The sequence below is a fragment of the Arachis ipaensis genome, chromosome B9, assembly GCF_059453495.1.
Source record: "Arachis ipaensis isolate K30076 ecotype BB chromosome B9, ASM5945349v1, whole genome shotgun sequence".
Classification (NCBI taxonomy): Eukaryota; Viridiplantae; Streptophyta; class Magnoliopsida; order Fabales; family Fabaceae; genus Arachis; species Arachis ipaensis.
In genome coordinates this window covers 53,915,450-53,939,018 of record NC_142444.1, presented here as the reverse complement: position 1 = coordinate 53,939,018, position 23,569 = coordinate 53,915,450, and positions in this window count along the sequence as shown.

Here is a 23,569-nt window from a genome sequence, read left to right as displayed (position 1 = left end):
GAGAAGGCTCTATGTGACCTGGGGTCAGGAATAAACCTCATGCCACTCTCTGTAATGGAGAAACTGGGAATCTTTGAGGTACAAGTTGCTAAAATCTCATTAGAGATGGCAGACAATTCCAGAAAACAGGCTTATGGACAAGTAGAGGACATATTAGTAAAGGTTGAAGGCCTTTACATCCCTGCTGATTTCATAATCCTAGATACTGGGAAGGATGAGGATGAATCCATCATCCTTGGAAGACCCTTCCTAGCCACAGCAAGAGCTGTGATTGATGTTGACAGAGGCAAACTAGTCCTTCAATTGAATGAGGACTCCCTTGTGTTTAAAACTCAAGGTCATCCTTCTGTAAACATGGAAAAGAGGCATAGTAAGCTTCTCTCAAAACAGAGTCAACCAGAGCCCCCACAGTCAAACTCTAAGTTTGGTGTTGGGAGGCCACAACCAAACTCTAAGTTTGGTGTTGAACTCCCATATCCAAACTCTAAGTTTGGTGTTGGGGAGTCTCAACAATGCTCTGAACATCTGTGAGGCTCCATGAGAGCCCACTGTCAAGCTATTGACATTAAAGAAGCGCTTGTTGGGAGGCAACCCAATTTTTATTTATCTAATTTTATTTTATTGTTATTTCATGTTTTATTAGGTTCATGATCATGTGGAGTCACAAAATAAATATAAAAATTGAAAACGGAATCAAAAACAGCAGAAGAAAAATCACACCCTGGAGGAGGATCTTACTGGCGTTTAAACGCCAGTAAGGAGCATCTGGCTGGCGTTCAACGCCAGAACAGAGCATGGATCTGGCGTTGAACGCCAGAAACAAGCAGCATCCTAGCGTCCAGACGCCAGAAATGCGCAGTGAAGAAGAGCTGGCGCTGAACGCCAGAAACAACATCTGGCTGGCGTTCAACGCCAGAAATATGCTGCATCTGGGCGTTGAACGCCCAGAACAAGCATCAATTTGGCGTTTAAACGCCAGAATTGCATGCAAAGGCATTTTACAAGCCTAATGGGTACAGGAATGCAAATCCTTGACACCTCAGGATCTGTGGACCCCACAGGATCAACTCAGCATCTGTGGACCCCACAGGATCCCCACCTACCTCCACTCACTCTCTTCCCTCTTCTCAATGTTCATCCTCTCTTCCCAATAAACACTCTTCCCCAAAACTCTTCACCAATCACCTCAATCTCTCTTCCCTATCACCACTTCACCACTCACATCATCCACTCTTCCCCATAAACCTACCTCATAAACTCCACCTAACTTCAAAATTCAAAATCAATTTCCCACCCAAAACCCATCATTATGGCCGAACCTTACCCCCCCTCCCTTCCCTATATATAGCCCTCCATTCTTCCTCATTTTCACACCATACAACCCTCTATTCTCTTCTTGGCCGAATACACCTCTCCCTCCTCTCCTCCATATTTTCTTCTTCTTCTTCATCTATTCTTTCTTCTCTTGCTCGAGGGCGAGCAAAATTCTAAGTTCGGTGTGGTAAAAGCATAAGCTTTTTGTTTTTCCATTACCATTGATGGCACCCAAGACCGGAGAATCCTCTAGAAAAGGGAAAGGGAAGACAAAAGCTTCCACCTCCGAGTCATGGGAGATGGAAAGATTCATCTCCAAAGCTCATCAAGACTACTTCTATGATGTTGTGGCCAAGAAGAAGGTGATCTCTGAGGTCCCTTTCAAACTCAAGAGAAATGAGTATCCGAAGATCTGACATGAGATCCATAGAAGAGGTTGGGAAGTTCTAACAAACCCCATCCAACAAGTCGGAACTCTAATGGTTCAAGAGTTCTATGCTAATGCATGGATCACAAGGAATCATGATCAAAGTAAGAACCCAAACTCAAAGAATTATCTCACCATGGTTCGGGATAATTACTTAGATTTTAGTCCGGAAAATGTAAGGTTGGCGTTCAACTTGCCAATGATGGAAGAGAACGCACGCCCCTACACAAGGAGAGTCAACTTTGATCAAAGGTTGGACCAAGTCCTCATGGACATATGTGTGGAAGGAGCTCAATGGAAGATTGACTCAAAAGGCAAACCGGTTCAACTGAGAAGACTGGACCTTAAGCCTGTAGCTAGAGGATGGTTGGAGTTCATTCAACGCTCAATCATTCCCACTAGCAACCGGTCTGAAGTTACTATAGACCGGGCCATCATGATCCATAGCATCATGATTGGAGAAGAGGTGGAGGTTCATGAGATTATACCTCAAGAACTCTATAAGGTGGCTGACAAGTCCTCCACTATGGCAAGGTTAGCTTTTCCTTACCTCATTTGCCATCTATGCAATTCGGCAGGGATTGACATAGAAGGAGACATTCCCATTGAGGAAGAGAAGCCCATCACTAAGAAAAGGATGGATCAAACAAGAGAGCCCATTCATAGAGCTCAAGAGACGCATGAAGCTCATCACCATGAGATCCCGGAGATGCCTCAAATGCATTTTCCTCCACAAAACTATTGGGAGCAAATCAACACCTCCCTAGGAGAATTAAGTTCCAACATGGGACAATTAAGGGTGGAACATCAAGAGCACTCCATCATCCTTCATGAAATTAGAGAAGATCAAAAAGCAATGAGGGAGGAGCAACAAAGACAAGGAAGAGACATAGAAGAGCTCAAGGACATCATTGGTTCCTCAAGGAGAAAATGCCACCATCACTAAGGTGGATTCATTCCTTGTTCTTACATTCTCTGTTTTTCATTTTCTTTATGTTAAGTGCTTATCCATGTTTGTGTCTTATTACCTGATCATTAGTATTTAGTAACTTTGTCTTAAAGTTATGAATGTCCTATGAATCCATCACCTCTCTTAAATGAAAAATGTTTTAATTCAAAAGAACAAGAAGTATATAAGTTTCGAATTTATCCTTGAACTTAGTTTAATTATATTGATGTGGTGACAATGCTTCTTGTTTTCTGAATGAATGCTTGAACAGTGCATATGTCTTTTGAAGTTGTTGTTTAAGAATGTTAAATATGTTGGCTCTTGAAAGAATGATGACAAGGAGACATGTTATTTGATAATCTGAAAAATCATAAAAATGATTCTTGAAGCAAGAAAAAGCATTGAATACAAAAGCTTGCAGAAAAAAATAGAAAAAAAATGGCGAAAAAAATAGAAAGAAAAAGAAAAAACAAGCAGAAAAAGCCAAAGCTCTTAAAACCAAAAGGCAAGAGCAAAAAGCCAATAGCCCTTAAAACCAAAAGGCAAGGGTAAATAAAAAGGATCCTAAGGCTTTGAGAATCAGTGGATAGGAGGGCGTAAAGGAATAAAATCCTGGCCTAAGTGGCTAAACCAAGCTATCCCTAACCATGTGCTTGTGGCGTGAAGGTGTCAAGTGAAAACTTGAGACTGAGCGGTTAAAGTCAAGGTCCAAAACAAAAGAAGAGTGTGCTTAAGAACCCTGGACACCTCTAATTGGGGACTTTAGCAAAGCTGAGTCACAATCTGAAAAGGTTCACCCAGTTATGTGTCTGTGGCATTTATGTATCCGGTGGTAATACTGGAAAACAAAGTGCTTAGGGCCACGACCAAGACTCATAAAGTAGTTGTGTTCAAGAATCAACATACTGTACTAGGAGAATCAATAACACTATCTGAACTCTGAGTTCCTATAGATGCCAATCATTCTGAACCTCAATGGATAAAGTGAGATGCCAAAACTATTCAAGAGGCAAAAAGCTACAAGTCCCGCTCATCTGATTGGAGCTATGTTTCATTGATAGTTTGGAATTTATAGTATATTCTCGTCTTTTTATCCTATTTGATTTTCAGTTGCTTGGGGACAAGCAACAATTTAAGTTTGGTGTTGTGATGAGTGGATAATTTATACGCTTTTTGGCATTGTTTTTAGTATGTTTTTAGTAGAATCTAGTTACTTTTAGGGATGTTTTTATTAGTTTTTATGTTAAATTCACATTTCTGGACTTTACTATGAGTTTGTGTGTTTTTCTGTGATTTCAGGTATTTTCTGGCTGAAATTGAGGGACTTGAGCAAAAATCAGATTCAGAGGTTGAAGAAGGACTGCTGATGCTGTTGGATTCTGACCTCCCTGCACTCAAAGTGGATTTTCTGGAGCTACAGAACTCAAAATGGCGCTTTTCCAATTGCGTCGGAAAGTAGACATTCAGGGCTTTCCATCAATATATAATAGTCGATACTTTGGCCGAGTTTAGATGATGCAAAAGGGCGTTGAACGCCAGTTCTACGCTGCAGTCTGGAGTTAAACGCCAGAAACACGTCACGAACCAGAGTTGAACGCCAGAAACACGTTACAACCTGGCGTTCAACTCCAGAAAGAGCCTCTGCACGTGTAACATTCAAGCTCAGCCCAAGCACACACCAAGTGGGCCCCGTAAGTGGATTTATGCATCAATTACTTATCTCTGTAAACCCTAGTAACTAGTTTAGTATAAATAGGACTTTTTACTATTGTATTAGACATCTTATGATTTTTAGTTCATCTTTGGATCATATTGATCACGTTTTGGGGGCTGGCCTCTCGGCCATGCCTGAACCTTTCACTTATGTATTTTCAAACGGTAGAGTTTCTGCACTCCATAGATTAAGGTGTGGAGCTCTGTTGTTCCTCATGAATTAATGCAAAGTACTACTGTTTTTCTATTCAATTCAACTTATTCCGCTTCTAAGATATTCATTCGCACTTCAACATGAATGTGATGAACGTGACAATCATCATCATTCCCCCACGAAACCGTGCCTGACAACCACTTCCGTTCCACCTTAGATTGGATGATTATCTCTTGGATCTCTTAATCAGAATCTTCGTGGTATAAGCTAGATTGATGGTGGCATTCATGAGAATCCGGAAAGTCTAAACCTTGTCTGTGGTATTCCGAGTAGGATTCTGGGATTGAATGACTGTGACGAACTTCAAACTCGCGAGTGCTGGGCGTAGTGACAGACGCAAAAGGAGGGTGAATCCTATTCCAGTATGATCAAGAACCTCAGATGATTAGTCGTGCCGTGATAGAGCATTTGGACCATTTTCACAAGAGGATAGGATGTAGCCATTGACCACGGTGATGCCTCCAGATGATTAGCCATGCAGTGACAGCGCATCGGACCATTTTCACAGAGAGGATGAAAAGTAGCCATTGACAATGGTGATGTCCTACATAAAGCCAGCCATGGAAAGGAGTAGGATTGATTGGATGAAGACAGCAGGAAAGCAGAGGTTCAGAGGAACGAAAGCATCTCTATATGTTTATCTGAAATTCTCACCAATGATATACATAAGTATTTCTATCTTTATTCTCTGTTTATTTATTATTATTTTCAAAAACTCCATAACCATTTGATATCCGCCTGACTGAGATCTACAAGATGACCATAGCTTGATTCATACCAACAATCTCCGTAGGATCGACCCTTACTCATGTAAGGTTTATTACTTGGATGACCCAGTGCACTTGCTGGTTAGTTGTATCGAAGTTGTGAATGAAAAACGATTTATTAAGACGTGCGTACAGAGTTTTTGGTGCCGTTGCCTGAGATCACAATTTCGTGCACCAGTTATATTTATGAAAAATAAATAACATAAAATAAATAGTACTTGTGATTCAGTAATGCGAAACAGGCTGAGGTTCCGGAGATGCTCTGTCATCTGAATCTCTGCTTTTCTACTGTCTTCTTCTCCAAACACGCATGGCTTCCTTTAATGGCAAGCTGTATGATCCTCTCAGATGAAAACAAATCCATATGTGCTGTCACCGCACAGCTAATCATCTGTCGCTAGCGTCGGAATAGGACCATTGTCCTTTTACAGACTGTCATTGCACCCAACATTCGCAAATTTGAAGTTCATTACAGTCATTCCTTCCCAGATCCTACTCGGAATACCACAGACAAGGTTTAGACTTTCTGGATCCCAGGAATGCTGTCAATTGGTTCTAGCCTATACCACGAAGGTTTTAACCTCTGGAGTCGGTCTGTGGATTAGAAACCCAATAGATACATACTCAAGCTGTCGCCCAATGACTACGTTGAGCTCAGATAGAATGGAGTGGCTGTTAGGCACGCGTTCATAGGGTTGAGGATAATGATGAGTGTCACGGATCATCGTATTCTCCATATTGAAGTACGAGTGAGTATCTTAGAATAGAATCAAGCATGATTGAATAGAAAACAGTAGTAATTACATTAATCCATTGAAACACAGCAGAGCTCCTCACCCCACCTATGGGGTTTAGAGACTCATGCCGTCATAGGTATAATATAAAATGTAAAAATTTCATAAGTTACAAAATGAATCTCTAAAAGTAGTTTTTATACTAGACTAGTTACTTAGGTTTATAGAAAATGGGTAACTAAGTGCATATAGTGCATTATTCCACTTCCAGGACCCACTTGGTGCGTGCCTGGGCTGAGCTTTTAAGCTTTCACATTTATATGCCCAAAGTTGGCATTAAACACCACCCTGGGTGCCAGAATGGGCGTTTAACACCGAAAAAGGTGCCAGTTCTGGCGTTTTACACCAGAAAGTTTTAGGCTGACTTTGGATGCTAGTTTGGGCCATCAAATCTCGGGCAAAGTATGGACTATTATATATTGCTGGAAAGCCCAGGATATCTACCTTCCAACGCAATTGAGAGCGTGCCAATTGGACTTTTATAGCTCGAGAAAATCCATTTCAAGTGCAAGAGGGTCAGAATCCAACAACATCTGCAGTCCTTTTTCAGCCTCTAAATCAGATTTTTGCTCAGATCCCTCAATTTCAGTCAAAAAATACCTGAAATTATGAAAAACACACAAACTCATAGTAAAGTCTAGAAATGTGATTTTTGAATAAAAACTAATAAAAATATAATAAAAAGTAACTAAAACATACTAAAAACTATATAAAAACAATGCCAAAAAGGGTATAAATTATCCGCTCATCACAACACCAAACTTAAATTGTTGCTTGTCCCCAAGCAAATAAAAATAAAATAGGATAAAAAGAAGAGAATGTACAATGAATTCCAAACTTATCAATGAAGATTAGCTTCACTTAGATGAGTGGGACTTGTATCCTTTTTGCTTCTGAACAGTTTTGGCATATTACTTTATCCTTTGAAGTTTAGAATGATTGGCATCTATAGGAACTCAGAATTCAGATAGTGTCATTGATTCTTCTAGTTCAGTATGTTGATTCTTGAACACAGCTACTTTGTGAGTCTAGGCCGTGACCCTAAGCATTTTGTTTTCCAGTATTACCACCGGATACATAAATGTCACAGACACATAACTGGATAAACCTTTTCAGATTGTAACTCAGCTTTGCTAGAGTCCCCAGTTTAGAGGTGTCCAGAGCTCTTAAGCACACTCTTTTTATTTTAGACCACAACTTTAACCGCTCAGTCTCAAGTTTTTCACTTGACACCTTCACGCCACAAGCACATGGTTAGGGACAGCTTGGTTTAGCCGCTTAGGCCAGGATTTTATTCCTGTGGGCCCTCCTATCCATTAATGCTCAAAGCCTTGGATCCTTCTTACCCTTGCCTTTTGGTTTAAAGGGTTATTGGCTTTTTTTTTTGTGAGCTTTTCTATTAACTGCTTTTTCTTGTTTCAAGAATCAATTTTATGATTTTTCAGATTATCAATAACATTTCTCCTTTTTCATTATTCTTTCAAGAGCCAACAATTTTAACATTCATAAACAACAAATTCAAAAATATGCACTGTTCAAGCATTCATTTAGAAGACAAAAAGTATTGTCACCACATCAAAATAATTGAACTAATTTCAAGATATAATTCGAAATCATGTACTTCTTGTTCTTTTGTAATTAAAAACATTTTTCATTTAAGAAAGGTGAAGGATTCATAGAACATTCATAGCTTTAAGACATAGACTCTAAATTTTATTAATCATGAAATAAAATAAGACATAAAATAAACATAAAAGCAGACCAATAATAATAAAAGCAAGGAAATTAAAAACATAAAATTAAATGACTCTTAAAATAGATCTCTAATGACAAAAGTTATCACAGAGTTAGGACTCAACAACCTTGATTTTGAGGGGTAGGTGCTCCTTCAATTTGTAGGACGTCCAGCTCTTCAAGGGACAGCTTCTAGCGCTTTAGTTCCTGTAGCTCACGCCCTTGCTTCTCTTGTTCTCTGAGTAGTTTGCAGAGCATGCTGTTCTGATTCTGCTGCTCTTCTTTGAGTTGATCCATAGATTCTTGCAGCTTGTTGACAGATGCTTCTAAGCGGGTCCAATAGTCAAATTGGGGAATTTCCGGGAGGAGCTCATGCGCCCTCCTCTTGGTGAGGTTGTCTTGAACTTGAGGTCCATCCATCACCCTTTTAGTGATTGGGTGTTCGACTGGGATATACTCATCAACACCTATTTGTACTCCCACATCTTTACATAACAGACTGATCAAGCTTGGGTAGGCCAATTTGGCTTCAATGGATTCCTTGTTTGCAATTGTGTAAATTTCATAAAGAATTAATTGATGGACCTCCACTTCTTTTCCCAGCATAATACAGTGGATCATCACTGCTGTTGAGGAAGTTTGAGGACTTCTCTCACTTTGTCAAGATGGAAGTAGATAATCCTGCCTCTGACCATGGTTCGAAAAGTGTGGAAGGCAGTTCCCTCCATTCTTTGCTTATCTGTCAGCCACAGATTTGCATAAAATTCCTGAACCATGTTTCTTCCCACATTCATCTCAGGATTAGCTAGGATTTCCCAGCCTCTGTTTCGAATTTGCTCTTGGATCTCCAGATATTCGTCTTCTTTCAGATCAAACCTGACTTCCGGGATCACTGATCTTCTGCACACTATTTTGAAGTAATGATCTGCATGTTCTTTGGTGCAGAACCTCTCATGCATCCATTGTGGTTTTGGATTGTTTTCTTTCTTGTCTCTTGGAGTGGTTTGATTTCCTTTAGGGGCCATGATCTTGGTCAGTGATCACCAAACTTAGAGGTTTGCTTGTCCTCAAGCAAAAGCAAAGAAAGAAGATGAGTATATGGAGAGAGTAATTCGAATGATGGAGGAGGGGTGATGGCCGAATGTGTAAATAGAGGGGAGGGAGGGTATGGTTTTGAAAATTTAAAAAAAAAAGAAAAAGATATAATTGAAAGATATGATTGATAAAAGATAAACATGATATGCAAAAGAGAAGATTGTTTTCAAAATTTAAGAGATATGAAGAAGATATGAGGAAGTTAAATCTGAATTTTTGTTTATGTATCTAAGAAATAAAAGATAATATGAATGAATTGAAAAGATTTGAAAAGAAATTGGGAGGTTACATGAGTTTTTGAAAAAGATTTGAAAAGAATTTGAAGGAGAATTAAAAGGAATTTATAAGATTATGAATTTTTGTTAATGTAAGTTAGAAATTGAATGTTTGCAATGTTTAGATGCAGAAAATTTTGAATTAAAACGAGAAAGTTCGAAAAAATTTGGACTGAAAATGAAATTACCTCTCTCTTGTCTGTTCTAGCGTTAAACGCCCAGAATGATATCCATTATGGCGTTTAACGCCCATCTGGTGGCCATTTTGGGCGTTTAACGCCCAGCCATAAATCCTTCTTCACTGGGCGTTTTTCTGAACGCCCAGAATGCTGTCAATTCTGGCATTAAACGCCCAGAATGCTACCTTTACTGGCGTTAAACGCCCAGAATGGTAGCCATTCTGGCGTTTAACGCCCAGTTTGCCTCTTTACTGGCGTTTTGACGCCAGTGAGCTCCTTTCCTCTATGATTTCTCTGTTTTATGACTTGAAACTCCATTTTCCTGACTTTTTCACTAAAAATATATTAATTAACAAGGGAAACAAAATTAAAAAGACTTATCTAACTGTTACAAACATCTAATTATTGATAATAGCTGGGTTGCCTCCCAGCAAGTGCTTCTTTACTGTCTTTAGCTGGACTTTACTGAGCTTTTTAACTTAGTCTCAGTTTTGAGCATTCTTGCTCAACATTGCCTTGAAGATAATGTTTGATTCTTTGTCCATTAACAATGAATTTTTTGTCATAATCAATATCTTGAAGTTCTACAAAGCCATATGGTGACACACTTGTAATCACATATGGGCCCCTCCACCGGGATTTCAATTTCCAAGGGAACAATCTGAGCCTAGAGTTGAATAGCAGGACCTTCTGTCCTGTCTCAAAGACTCTAGATGACAGCCTTTTGTCATGCCATCTTTTTGCTTTCTCCTTGTAGATTTTAGCATTTTCGAAAGCACTGATTCTGAATTTCTCTAGCTCATTCAACTGGAGTAATCTCTTTTCTCTAGCTACCTTAGCATCAAGCTTTATGAACCTGGTTGCCCAGTAGGCCTTGTGTTCCAGTTCTACTAGTAGATGACAGGCCTTTCCATACACAAGCTGGTATGGAGAGGTTCCTATAGGAGTCTTGAATGCTGTTCTGTATGCCCACAGAGCATCATCCAGACCTCTTGCCCAATCCTTTCTATGGGTACTTGCAGTCCATTCTAGGATTTATTTTAGTTCTCTATTTGAGACTTCAGCCTGCCCATTTGTCTGTGGATGATATGGGGTGGCCACTTTATGGTTAATTCCATATCTGACCAGAGCAGAGTCAAGCTGTTTATTGCAGAAATGAGTGCCTCCATCACTGATCAGTATCCTAGGAACACTGAACCTGCTGAAGATATGCTTCTGGAAGAACTTCATCACTGTCTTAGTATCATTAGTGGGTGTTGCAATTACCTCTACCCATTTAGATACATAGTCTACTGCCACCATAATATAAGTGTTTGAGTATGATAGTGGGAAAGGCCCCATGAAGTCAATACCCCATACATTAAATAACTCAATCTCTAAGATCCCTTGATGAGGTATGGCATAACCGTGAGGCAGATTACCAGCTCTCTGGCAACTGTCACAGTTATGTACAAACTCTCGGGAGTCTCTGTAGAGAGTAGGCCAGTAGAAACCACATTGGAGAACTTCAGTGGCTGTCCGCTCACCTCCGAAATGTCCTCCATACTGTGATCCATGACAATGCCATAGGATCTTCTGTGCCTCTTCTCTAGGCACACATGTGTGGATCATTCCGTCTGCACACCTCTTAAAGAGATATGGTTCATCCCACAAGTAGTACTTTGCATCAATAATCAATTTTTTTGTTTGCTGCTTACTGTACTCTTTGGGTATGAATCTCACAGCTTTATAGTTTGCAATGTCTGCAAACTATGGTACTTCCTGAATGGCAAAGAGTTGCTCATCTAGAAAGGTTTCAGAGATCCCAGTAGGAGGGAGGGACGCTCCTGCTACTGGTTCTATCCGGGACAAGTGATCAGCTACTTGGTTTTCTGTCCCCTTTCTGTCTCTTATTTCTATATCAAACTCTTGCAGAAGCAGCACCCATCTTATGAGTCTGGGTTTTGAATCCTGCTTTGTGAGGAGATATTTTAGAGCAGCATGGTCAGTGTACACAATCACTTTTGATCCTACTAAATAAGATCTGAACTTGTCAATGGCATAGACCACTGCAAGTAACTCCTTTTCTGTGGTTGTGTAATTTTTCTGGGCATCATTTAAAACACGGCTAGCATAATAAATGACATGCAGAAGCTTATTATGCCTCTGTCCTAATACTGCACCAATGGCATGGTCACTGGCATCACACATTAGTTGAAATGGTAATGTCCAGTCTGGTGCAGAAATAACTGGTGCTGTGACCAACTTAGCTTTCAGAGTTTCAAACGCCTGCAGACACTCCGTATCAAAGACAAATAGCGTGTCAGCAACTAGCAGATTGCTCAGAGGTTTTGCAATTTTTGAAAATCCTTTATAAACCTCCTATAGAATCCTGCATGCCCCAGAAAGCTTCTGATTGCCTTAACATTGGCAGGTGGTGGTAATTTTTCAATTACCTCTACCTTAGCTTTATCCACCTCTATTCCTTTGTTTGAAATTTTGTGCCCAAGGACAATTCCTTCAGTCACCATAAAGTGACATTTCTCCCAGTTTAAAACCATGTTAGTCTCTTGCCATCTTTTCAGAATAAGTGCTAGATGGTCAAGACAGGAGCTGAATGAGTCTCCAAATATTGAGAAGTCATCCATGAAGACGTCTAGAAGTTTCTCTACCATGTCAGAGAAGATAGAGAGCATGCACCTCTGAAAGGTTGCAGGTGCATTGCATAGACCAAATTGCATCCTTCTGTAGGCAAAGACTCCAGATGGACATGTGAATGCTGTCTTCTCTTGGTCCTGAGGATCCACTACAATTTGGTTGTAACCTGAATAGCCATCCAAAAAGTAGTAGTATTCATGACCTGCTAGTCTCTCTAGCATCTGGTCTATGAATGGTAAAGGAAAATGACCCTTTCTGGTGGCTGTATTGAGTCTTCTGTAGTCAATACACATATGCTATCCTGTAACTGTTCCTGTGGATTTAAAGCAGAGCTTATGATCACCGAAAAAGTGTCACCTTCTCCCAGAAATGCATATTTTAGGGATGGTGGTAGTGGTTTGAGCTCGGGTTTAGGAGGCTTATCCTCTTCCTGAAGAATTTTCAGAGGTTCTTCTATTCTCTCTAGTTCCTTCAGATCAGGCTGTACATCCTTAAAAATGTCCTCTAGCTCTGATTCGAGACTCTCAGTCATATTGACCTCTTCCACCAAGGAATCAATAACATCTGCGCTCAGGCAGTCTTTTGGTGTGTCTGGATGCTGCATGTCTTTGACAGCATTCAACTTAAACTCATCCTCATTGACTCTCAGAGTTATCTCTCCTCTTTGGACATCAATGAGGGTTCGTCTAGTTGCTAGGAAAGGTCTTCCTAGAATGAGAGTTGCACTCTTGTGCTCCTCCATTTCCAGCACTACAAAGTCAGTAGGAAAGGAAAATGGCCCAACCTTGACAATCATGTCCTCAATTATGCCTGATGGAATTTTAATGGAGCCATCAGCAAGTTGGAGGCATATCCGGGTTAGTTTAACTTCATCAGTTAAACCAAGCTTTTTAATAGTGGATGCATATATTAAGTTGATACTTGCTCCAAGGTTACATAGAGCTGTCTTGGTACAAGCATCCTCTAATGTTCATGGTATCATAAAGCTTCCGGGATCTTTAAGCTTCTCTGGTAAGCTTTTCAGAATGAATGCACTGCATTCTTCAGTGAGAAAATTTTTTTCAGTTTCTCTCCAATCCTTCTTATGGCTTAAGATCTCTTTCATGAACTTAGCATAAGAGGGTATTTGCTCAAGTGCCTCTGTAAATGGAATCTTTATTTCAAGAGTCCTGAGATAGTCTGCAAAGTGGGCAAATTGTTTATCCTATTTCGCTTGACGAAGTTTCTGAGGATAAGGCATCTTAGCTTTATATTCTTCAACCATGGTTGCTGTAGGTTTATTTCCTACAGAAGTGGTTGGAGAAGCCTGCTTAAGGGGGTTGTTTTCAGCACTTGCAAGTGTCTGACCCCTTTGTGGTATTTGAATGCCAGAGTTGGGGGCTGCATGGGCGTTTAACGCCAGATTGCCGCCCTTTTCTGGCATTTGGACGCCAGAACTGGCCATCCCTTGGGCGTTTAATGCCACCTTTTCACCCCCTTTCTGGCGTTTGAATGCCAGAATCATTCTTCTCTGGGCTCTTACTGTCCTCAGAGGGATTTTGGGTAGTGGTTTGGTTATCCTTTATTAGTTGTTCCTTTCTTGGCTTCCTGCTACCTTGGATTGATACGTTCAGTGTTTTTCCACTCCTTAATTTAACAACTTGGTATTCTTCTATTATCTGTTTAGATAGGTTCTGTCTTATCTAATTCAATTGTGTTTCTATATTTTGGTTAGCATTTTTAGTGTCTTGGAGCATCTCTTTGAATTCTGTGAACTGTTTTGTTATAGTAAGCAATTGCTGATTGAGTTCAGCAACTTGTTCATGAGGACTAAGTTAAGTGGATACTACTTTAGCCTCTTCTTCCAGGGAGGACTCACTACTCAAGTACAGATGCTGATTTCTAGCAATTGTATCAATGAGCTCTTGAGCCTCTGATGAGCGGATAATTTATACGCTTTTTGGCATTATTTTTACATAGTTTTTAGTATGATTTAGTTATTTTTAGTATATTTTTATTAGTTTTAAAATAAAAATCACATTTCTGGACTTTACTATGAGTTTGTGTGTTTTTCTGTGATTTCAGGTATTTTCTGGCTGAAATTGAGGGACTTGAGCAAAAATCTGATTTAGAGGCTGAAGAAGGACTGCAGATGCGGTTGGATTCTGACCTCCCTACACTCGAAATAGATTTTCTGCAGCTACAGAAACCCAATTGGCACGCTCTCAATTGCGTTGCAAAGTAGACATCTAAGGCTTTTTAGCAATATATAATAGTCCATACTTTGCCCGAGTTTTAATGATGCAAACTGGCGTTCAAATGCCAACTTCCTGTCCTATTCTGGAGTTAAACGCCAGAAACAGGTTGCAAACCAGAGTTAAATGCCAGAAATAGGCTACAACCTGGCGTTTAACTCCAAAAAGAGTCTCTACACATGAAAGCTCAATGCTTAGCCCAAGCACACACCAAGTGGGCCCGGAAGTGGATTTCAACATCATTTACTTATCTTATGTAACCCTAGCTACTAGTTTAGTATAAAAACTACTTTTAGTGATTTATTTTATATCTCTAGTTAGTCTTTGAATAATTTTATGTTCAGAGATCACGTTTAGGGGGCTGGCCATTCAGCAATGCCTGGACCTCCATCACTTATGTATTTTCAACGGTAGAGTTTCTACATACCATAGATTACGGTGTGGAGCTCTGCTGTTCCTCATGAATTAATGCAAAGTACTATTATTTTCTTATTCAATTCAAGCTTATTCCTATTCTAAGATATTCGATTGCACTTCAACCATGATGAATATGATGATCCGTGACACTCATCACTATTTTCAACCTATGAACGCGTGCTTGACAACCACTTCCGTTCAACCTTGGATTGAGCGTTTATCTCTTAGCCTCCATTCCGAAAGATCGGAGTCTTCGTGGTATAAGCTAAATTGGTGACGGCCATTCCTGAGATCTGGAAAGTCTAAACCTTGTCTGTGGTATTCCGAGTAGGATCTGGGAAGGGATGACTGTGACGAGCTTCAAACTCGCGAGTGTTGGGTGTAGTGACAGACGCAAAAGGATCAATGGATCCTATTCCAACATGATCAAGAACCGACAGATGATTAGCCATGCGGTGACAGCGCATTTGGACCATTTTCACTGAGAGGACAGGAAGTAGCCATTGACAACGGTGATGCCCAACATACAGCTTGCCATGGAAAGGAGTATGAATGATTGGATGAAGGCAGTAGGAAAGCAGAGATTCAAAAGGAACAAAGCATCTCCATACGCTTATCTGAAATTCTTACCAATGAATTGCATAAGTATCTCTATCCTATTTTATGTTTTAATTATATTTTAATTATCAGAATCCCATAACCATTTGAATCTGCCTGACTGAGATTTACAAGGATGACCATAGCTTGCTTCAAGCCGACAATCTCCGTGGGATCGACCCTTACTCACATAAGGTTTATTACTTGGACGACCCAGTGCACTTGCTGGTTAGTTGTGCGAAGTTGTGAAGAAGAATTGAGATTATGATAGTGCGTACTAAGTTTTTGGCGCCATTGAGATCACAATTTCGTGCACCAGCCTCTTCAATTGTCTTTTTCATATGTATAGATCTACCAGCTAAGTGGTCTAGAGACATTTGAGCTTTTTCTGTAAGCCCATAGTAGAAGATGTCGAATTGTACCCACTCTAAAAACATTTCAGAGGGGCATTTCCTTAGCATCCCTCTGTACCTTTCCCAGGCATTATAAAGAGATTCATCATCCTCTTGTTTAAAGCCTTGGATGCCCAACCTTAGCTGTGTCACCCTTTTTGGAGGGTAATATTGATTCAGAAATTTGTCTGATGATTGTTTCCATGTTCTTATGCTTGCTGTGGGTTGGTTGTTTAACCACCTCTTAGCTTGATCTCTTACAGCAAATGGAAACAGTAATAATCTGTAGACATCCTGATCCACTTCTTTATCACGTACTGTGTCAGCAATTTGTAAGAACTGTGCCAGAAATTCAGTAGGTTCTTCCTGTGGAAGACCGGAATACTAACAATTTTGCTGCACCATGATAATGAGCTGAGGATTTAGCTCAAAATTGCTTGCTCTGATGGGGGGTATACTGATACTACTCCCATATGCAGCAGTAATGGGGTTAGCATATGACCCCAGAGTCCTTCTGGACTGTTCATTTCCACTTAGATCCATGATGGAGAAAGGGAGATGTTGTAGATTGTAAAATAGAAATAAAGTAAAGGAAAAATCAAAATATTTTTATTTTTATGTTATTTATTTAATGCTAACCGAATTCAAAAGAGAAGAAAATAAAATAATTGGGAACTAGAAAAATAAGCTTCGAAAATTAAATAAAATAAAATAAAGTAGATTAAAATAAATAAAAAAATTCGAATGCTAAAATGGCTGATGAATTAAAAAGATTTGAAAAATTTTTGGATATAATTTTGAATTTTGAAATTTTAAAACTAAGATAAGATAAAATAAAAAAAATTTAAAATAGAAATATGAATTTTTAAATGAAATTTTCAAAAATTCAATTAAATAAATAGAAAATATATTTTTGAATTTAATGAGGAAAGAGAAAAATAATAAAATGACACCAAACTTAGAATTTTTTTAGATCAAAACTAAGAAAGCAAACAGAAAAACTTTGAATGTTAAGATGAACACCAAGAACACTTTTTAAAAATTTTTAAGAAAATAGAGATACAAAGAACACCAAACTTAAAATTTTTTATATATTTTGGACACTAATAATTCGAAAAATTGAAAGAAAAATAAAATCATGCAATTGACACCAAACTTAAAATATGAAACTAAACTCAAACAGAAGATTAAATTATGAAGTTATTGGTTTTTTTTTTAAAAATTTTTCGAAAATAATTTAGAAAAAGAGAATAAGGATTCTAAAATTTTAACCAAAAATAATAATAAAAGACTCTAAATCAAAGAGATAAATTTTTCCTAATCTAAGCAACAAAATAAACCGTCAGTTGTCTAAACTCGAACAATCCCCGGCAATGGCGCCAAAAACTTGGTGCACGAAATTGTGATTACACTTTTTACAACTCCGTACAACTAACCAGCAAGTGCACTGGGTCGTCCAAGTAATACCTTACGTGAGTAAGGGTCGATCCCACGAAGATTGTTGGCTTGAAGCAAGCTATGGTTATTTTGTAAATCTTTGTCAGGAGATTAATGATAAGAGTGGTTATATTTATGAAAAATAAATAACATAAAATAAATAGTACTTGTGATTCAGTAATGCGAAACAGGCTGAGGTTCCGGAGATGCTCTATCATCTGAATCTCTACTTTTCTACTGTCTTCTTCTCCAAACACGCATGGCTTCCTTCAATGGCAAGCTGTATGATCCTCTCGGATGAAAAAAAATCCATATGCGCTGTCACCGCACAGCTAATCATCTGGCGGTTCCTGCTAGCGTCAGAATAGGACCATTGTCCTTTTGCACACTGTCACTGCGCCCAACATTCGCAAGTTTGAAGTTCATCACAGTCATCCCTTCCCAGATCCTACGCGGAATACCACAGATAAGGTTTAGACTTTTCGGATCCCAAGAATGGTGCCAATTGGTTCTAGCCTATACCACGAAGGTTCTAACCTCCAGACTCGGTCCGTGGATTAGAAACCCAAGGGATACACACTCAAGCTATCGCCCAATGACTACGTTGAGCTCAGATAGAACGGAGTGGTTGTTAGGCACGCGTTCATAGGGTTGAGGATAATGATGAGTGTCACGGATCATCATATTCTCCATATTGAAGTACGAGTGAGTATCTTAGAATAGAATCAACCGTAATTGAATAGAAAATAGTAGTAATTGCATTAATCCATTGAAACACAGCAGAGCTCTGATGAGCGGATAATTTATACGCTTTTTGGCATTGTTTTTACATAGTTTTTAGTATAATTTAGTTAGTTTTTAGTATATTTTTATTAGTTTTTAAATAAAAATCACATTTCTAGACTTTACTATGAGTTTGTGTGTTTTTCTATGATTTCAGGTAATTTTTGGCTGAAATTGAGGGACTTGAGCAAAAATCAGATTCAGAGGTTGAAGAAGGACTGCAGATGCTGTTGGATTCTGACCTCCCTGCACTCAAAGTGGATTTTCTTGAGCTATAGGATTTCAAACGGCACGCTCTTAATTGCGTTGGAAAGTAGACATCCAGGGCTTTCTAGCAATATATAATAGTTCATACTTTGCCCGAGTTTAGACAATACAAACTGGCGTTCAACGCCAGTTCCATGCTGCATTCTGGAGTTAAACGCCAGAAACAGGTTGCAAAGTGGAGTTAAACGCCAGCAACAGGTCACAAACTGGCGTTCAACTCCAAAAGAAGCCTCTACACGTGTAAAGCTCAATGCTCAGCCCATGCACACACCAAGTGGGCCCCAGAAGTGAATTTCTGCATGAATTACTCATTTCTGTAAACCCTAGTAACTAGTTTAGTATAAGTATGACTTTTTACTATTGTATTTACATCGGGAGTTTCATCTTTAGATCACATTTGGGCGCTGGCCTCTCAGCCATGCCTGGACCTTCATCACTTATGTATTTTCAACGGTAGAGTTTCTACACACCATAGATTAAGGTGTGGAGCTCTGCTGTTCCTCATGAATTAATACAAAGTACTATTGTTTTTTTATTCAATTAAAGCTTATTCCGATTCTAAGATATTCATTGGCACCTCAATATGAATGTGATGATCGTGACAGTCATCATCATTCCCAACTATGAACGCGTGCCTGACAACCACTTCCGTTCTACCTTAGATTGAATGAGTATCTCTGGGATTCCTTAATCAGAATCTTCGTGGTATAAGTTAGAATCCATGGACGGCCATTTTTGAGATCTAGAAAGTCTAAACCTTGTCTGTGGTATTCCGAGTAGGATCTGGGAAGGGATGGCTGCGATGAGCTTCAAACTCGCGAGTGCTGGGCGTAGTGACAGACGCAAAAGGATCAATGGATCCTATTCCAGTATGATCGAGAACCGACAGATGATTAGCCATGCAGTGACAGTGCATTGGACCATTTTCACTGAGAGGACAGGATGTATCCATTGACAACGGTGATGCCTAACATACAGCTTGCCATAGAAGGGAGTATGAATGATTGGATGAAGATAATAGGAAAGCAGAGGTTCAGGAGGAACGAACGCATCTCTATACGCTTATCTGAAATTCTCACCAATGAATTACATAAGTATCACTATCTTTATTTTATATTTATCTTTTAATTATTAAATCTCTATAATCAATTGAATCCGCCTGACTGCGATTTACAAGGTGACCATAGCTTGCTTCAAGCCGACAATCTCTGTGGGATCGACCCTTACTCATGTAAGGTTTATTACTTGGACGACCCAGTGCACTTGCTGGTTAGTTGTGCGAAGTTGTGACAAAGAACTAAGATTATGAACGTGCGTATTGAGTTTTTAGCGCCGTTACCAAGGAATGGAACCGTCACGATTTTTGCACACCAAGCTCCTCACCCCCCTATGGGGTTTAGAAACTCATGCCATCAAAGGTACAATATGAAATGTAAAAATGTCATAAGTTACAAAATGAATCTCTAAAAGTAGTTTTTATACTAGACTAGTAACTTAGGTTTACAGAAAATGAGTAACTAAGTGCAGATAGTGCAGAATTCCACTTCCAGGACCCACTTGGTGCGTGCCTGGGCTGAACTTTCAATCTTTCACGTTCATATGCCCAAAGTTGGCATTAAACGCCACCCTGGGTGCCAGAATGGGCGTTTAACGCCGAAAAAGGTGCCAGTTCTGGCATTTTACGCCAGAAAGTTTTAGGATGACTTATGACGCTAGTTTGGGCCATCAAATCTCGGGAAAAGTATGGACTATTATATATTGCTGGAAATCCCAGGATGTCTAATTTCGAACGCAATTAAAAGCGCGCCAATTGGACTTATGTAGCTCGAGAAAATCCATTTCGAGTGTAGGAGGGTCAGAATCCAACAACATCTATAGTCCTTTTTCAGCCTCTGAATCAGATTTTTGCTCAAATCCCTCAATTTCAGTCACAAAATACCAGAAATTATAGAAAAACATACAAACTCATAGTAAAGTCCAGAAATGTGATTTTTGAATAAAAAATAATAAAAATATAATAAAAAGTAACTAAAATATACTAAAAACTATATAAAAACAATGCCAAAAAGGGTATAAATTATCCGCTCATCATCCATCTTGAGTTAGGCGTGCATTCCTACGAAGCAAGTGGTCCCCATTCATCAATTGAAGATGCACAAAGATTTTATTTATTTTGATTAAGCTTAATTTTTATTTTAAAATAGGAAAAGATATTATTTAGTTTTAGAAATTATAATTTACATTAATTAGGATTAGATATAAAAGGGAAAAAGAATAAGCCCTTTGGGCTCTTCTCTTCTCTTCTACCTCATTCCGCAATTTACAGTTTTACAGAATCCTAGTTTTCTCGCTGAACCATGAGCAACTAAACTTCCATTGTTAAGGTTAGGAGCTCTGTCTATTGTATGGATTGATACTATTATTTTTCTATTTTAATTCATGTACTGATTTATAATTCAAGAAATGTTTTCGTTCTTTATTGTATGAATTTGGGTGGAACGGAAGTATGATCCTTGTTCTAATTGAGTTCTTATATAACTTGGAAAAGCTCTTTACTTGAACAACAGCTGGAAAATAATTTCTCCTAAATTTCTAATTATCTAGACTTAACGGGATACGTGACATATAATCCTCTTATATTTGGGTAATTAGGATTTTTGTGGCATATAACTAGAATTGAGCTTCATCCTCTAATTGGAATTTAGTGACCAAGGAATTGGCGGTTGATGAATTTTAGAGGAGACTAAGAAGGTCTAAGGAATTAGGGCTTAGTCATATATAGTTTGGCATGAATTGAATCTTACATGCTTAAAATAGTTAGTAAGAAAAGTCAATCCGGAAAATAGATATCTCTGAAGCCTTAACTGTTTCTCCATATATTATTCACTACTTGTTTACTGCTTGCTTTTCTGAAATTCTGATTTACTATTAATGCTTTTGAACCTTCAAACATCATTTTCTGTTTGTTTGACTAAGCCAATCACTTAACCATTGTTGCTTAATCCATCAATCCTCATGGGATCGACCCTCATTCACCTGAGGTACTACTTGGTATGACCCGATGCACTTGCCTTTGTTTATGTTAAGATTATATATTTATGCTTAATTGTTTTAGCATACCTTAAGATTGAATCTTGTGGTGGATGTGAAATCTAGGATTGCCTTTGGCATCCCGAGGTCTTATATCCTACTTCACTGGGCACTCTTACCATACTGAGAACCTCCGGTTCTCATACCATATTTCTGTTGTATTTTTCAGATGTAGGTCGCAACCCACCTCGGTAAGTTGCTTGGATGGTGACAGCAGCGGAGGATCTCGGATTCTTTTGGAGTCTTTTCAATTTATTTTGTTTATGCATCGGGTTAAACTCCAGTTCTCACTTTTGTATTTTGCTTTTGCCTAGAGGCCTGTATTGAGAGAACAAAACTTGTATAAGCTGTTTTTACTGTCTGGTTTCTGTATGTCTGTATATGGCTAGCCGGCTTAAACTCCACGAGCCGTGGCTAGATTCTTATGATATTATACTATTATCTATTGTTATATTACATATATATCTTCTGCTTTAAGTTAGTAGCTTTGATAGTACGTTTGCGCTTTTAAATACTGTTTTTGAGCTATATCTTTCATCGGGCTTCTAGATTATACTATTCTTTCTCTCTCTCTCTTTCTCTCTCTATATATATATATATATATTGTGTATGAGCTTAGAACTGTCGTAATCTCTGATTAACCTTTACTTTACGACGCGAGGTAAAGCTTAGGCTAATTAGGGTGTTACACTTCACGCCTACTTCCCTGTTTCCTTTACCCCTTCCCCAAGCCAACTCGTGAACCACTCCCATCATTCCCCTAGACCTGCCCGTGACCATTGACCCTGACGAAACCCACCCAATCCCTCTATATAAGTCCCCCTCTATCCCACTTCAAGCCACACACTTCAACACACTTCAGTCTCCTTCTATATAAAAACAACTAATACTAATTGTCCCCCCCCCCCACCAATGCTTCTCTCGAAGAACACCATACCCTTCCCCATCCCCTTCTCAACCCCAACAACAACACCTTACCCCCCCATCCTAACCATGCTTCCTTGTCCTAACCTTCACCCCTTTCCATACACATAACACCCCTTCCACTAACCCCATTTTGTCCATCCCCTTTTCTTTTCTTCATCCTTTTTAGTATTTCAATTTCATAAAAAAAATAGAAAAGAAAATTTTAAATTTAATTTTTATTTTATTCTTTTTCAATTTCTTCTTTCACTCCCCTCTGTCTTCCCCTTTGTATTTTCTAATTTTCTCGGGGATGAGCAAAAGTTTTAAGTTTGGTGTTGTCGCTTTGCTTGTTTGTTTTCTCTATTTTCTATTTTCTGTAATGGCACCCAAAACTATTGCATCCTTAAAGAAAAGGAAAGACAAAGAGCCAGCCACCAGTTCTCATGATGCACACAGGTTCTGATCCAAGCTCCATGAGGAACACTTCTATGATAATACTTACAAGAAGGCTGTGACTCTGGAAGTTAGATTTGCACTGCAACCGGATGAATATCCAGAAATTCAATTTCAAATTGAGAGAAGAGGGTGGCATTTTCTGTGCAACCCACACACAGAGGTTGGACAACTGATGGTCCAATAATTTTATGGAAATCTAATGAGCGGATATTTTATATGCTTTTTGGCATCATTTTCATATGGTTTTTAGCATATTTTGTTTAGTTTTCATAGGTTTTAGTGTTAAATTCATATTTTTGGATTCTACTTTGAGTTTGTGAGTTTTTATACAATTTTAGGTATTTTTTGGCTAAAATTGAGGAGTTGGAGCAAAAGTTTGATTCAGAAACAGAGAAAGCACCGCAAATATTGTCCGGATCTGACCTCCTTGCACTTGGAAGAGCTTTTCTAAATCTACAGAAGTACAAATGAAGCGTTCTCAATTGCTATGTAAATCTGACTTCTAGAGCTTTCCAGCAATGTATAATAGTCTATACTTTGCTTCAGATTAGAAGGCCCAAAACTGGCGTCCAACGCCTGTCTCCTGCCCCCTTTCAGGTGTCCAGCGTCCAAGGAGAAGAGACCAACGTCCAAACGCCCAGAGAGGACCCCCTAGCCAGCGTTCAACATCCTAGAGGCCTCATAGCACGTGGATCTCATCAAAGCTCAGCCCAAACACTCACGAAGTGGGCTCCAGAAGTGGATTTTAGCACTAAAAAGACTGTTTTACCCTTACTAGTCATTAGTTTAGTATTAAAGGGATTAGATTTACATTTTCTACCAAATTTTTCACTAATTTTCATTTCATCATTGTATTTCCTATCAGTATGAGTTTCTAAACCTCCTAGGTTGA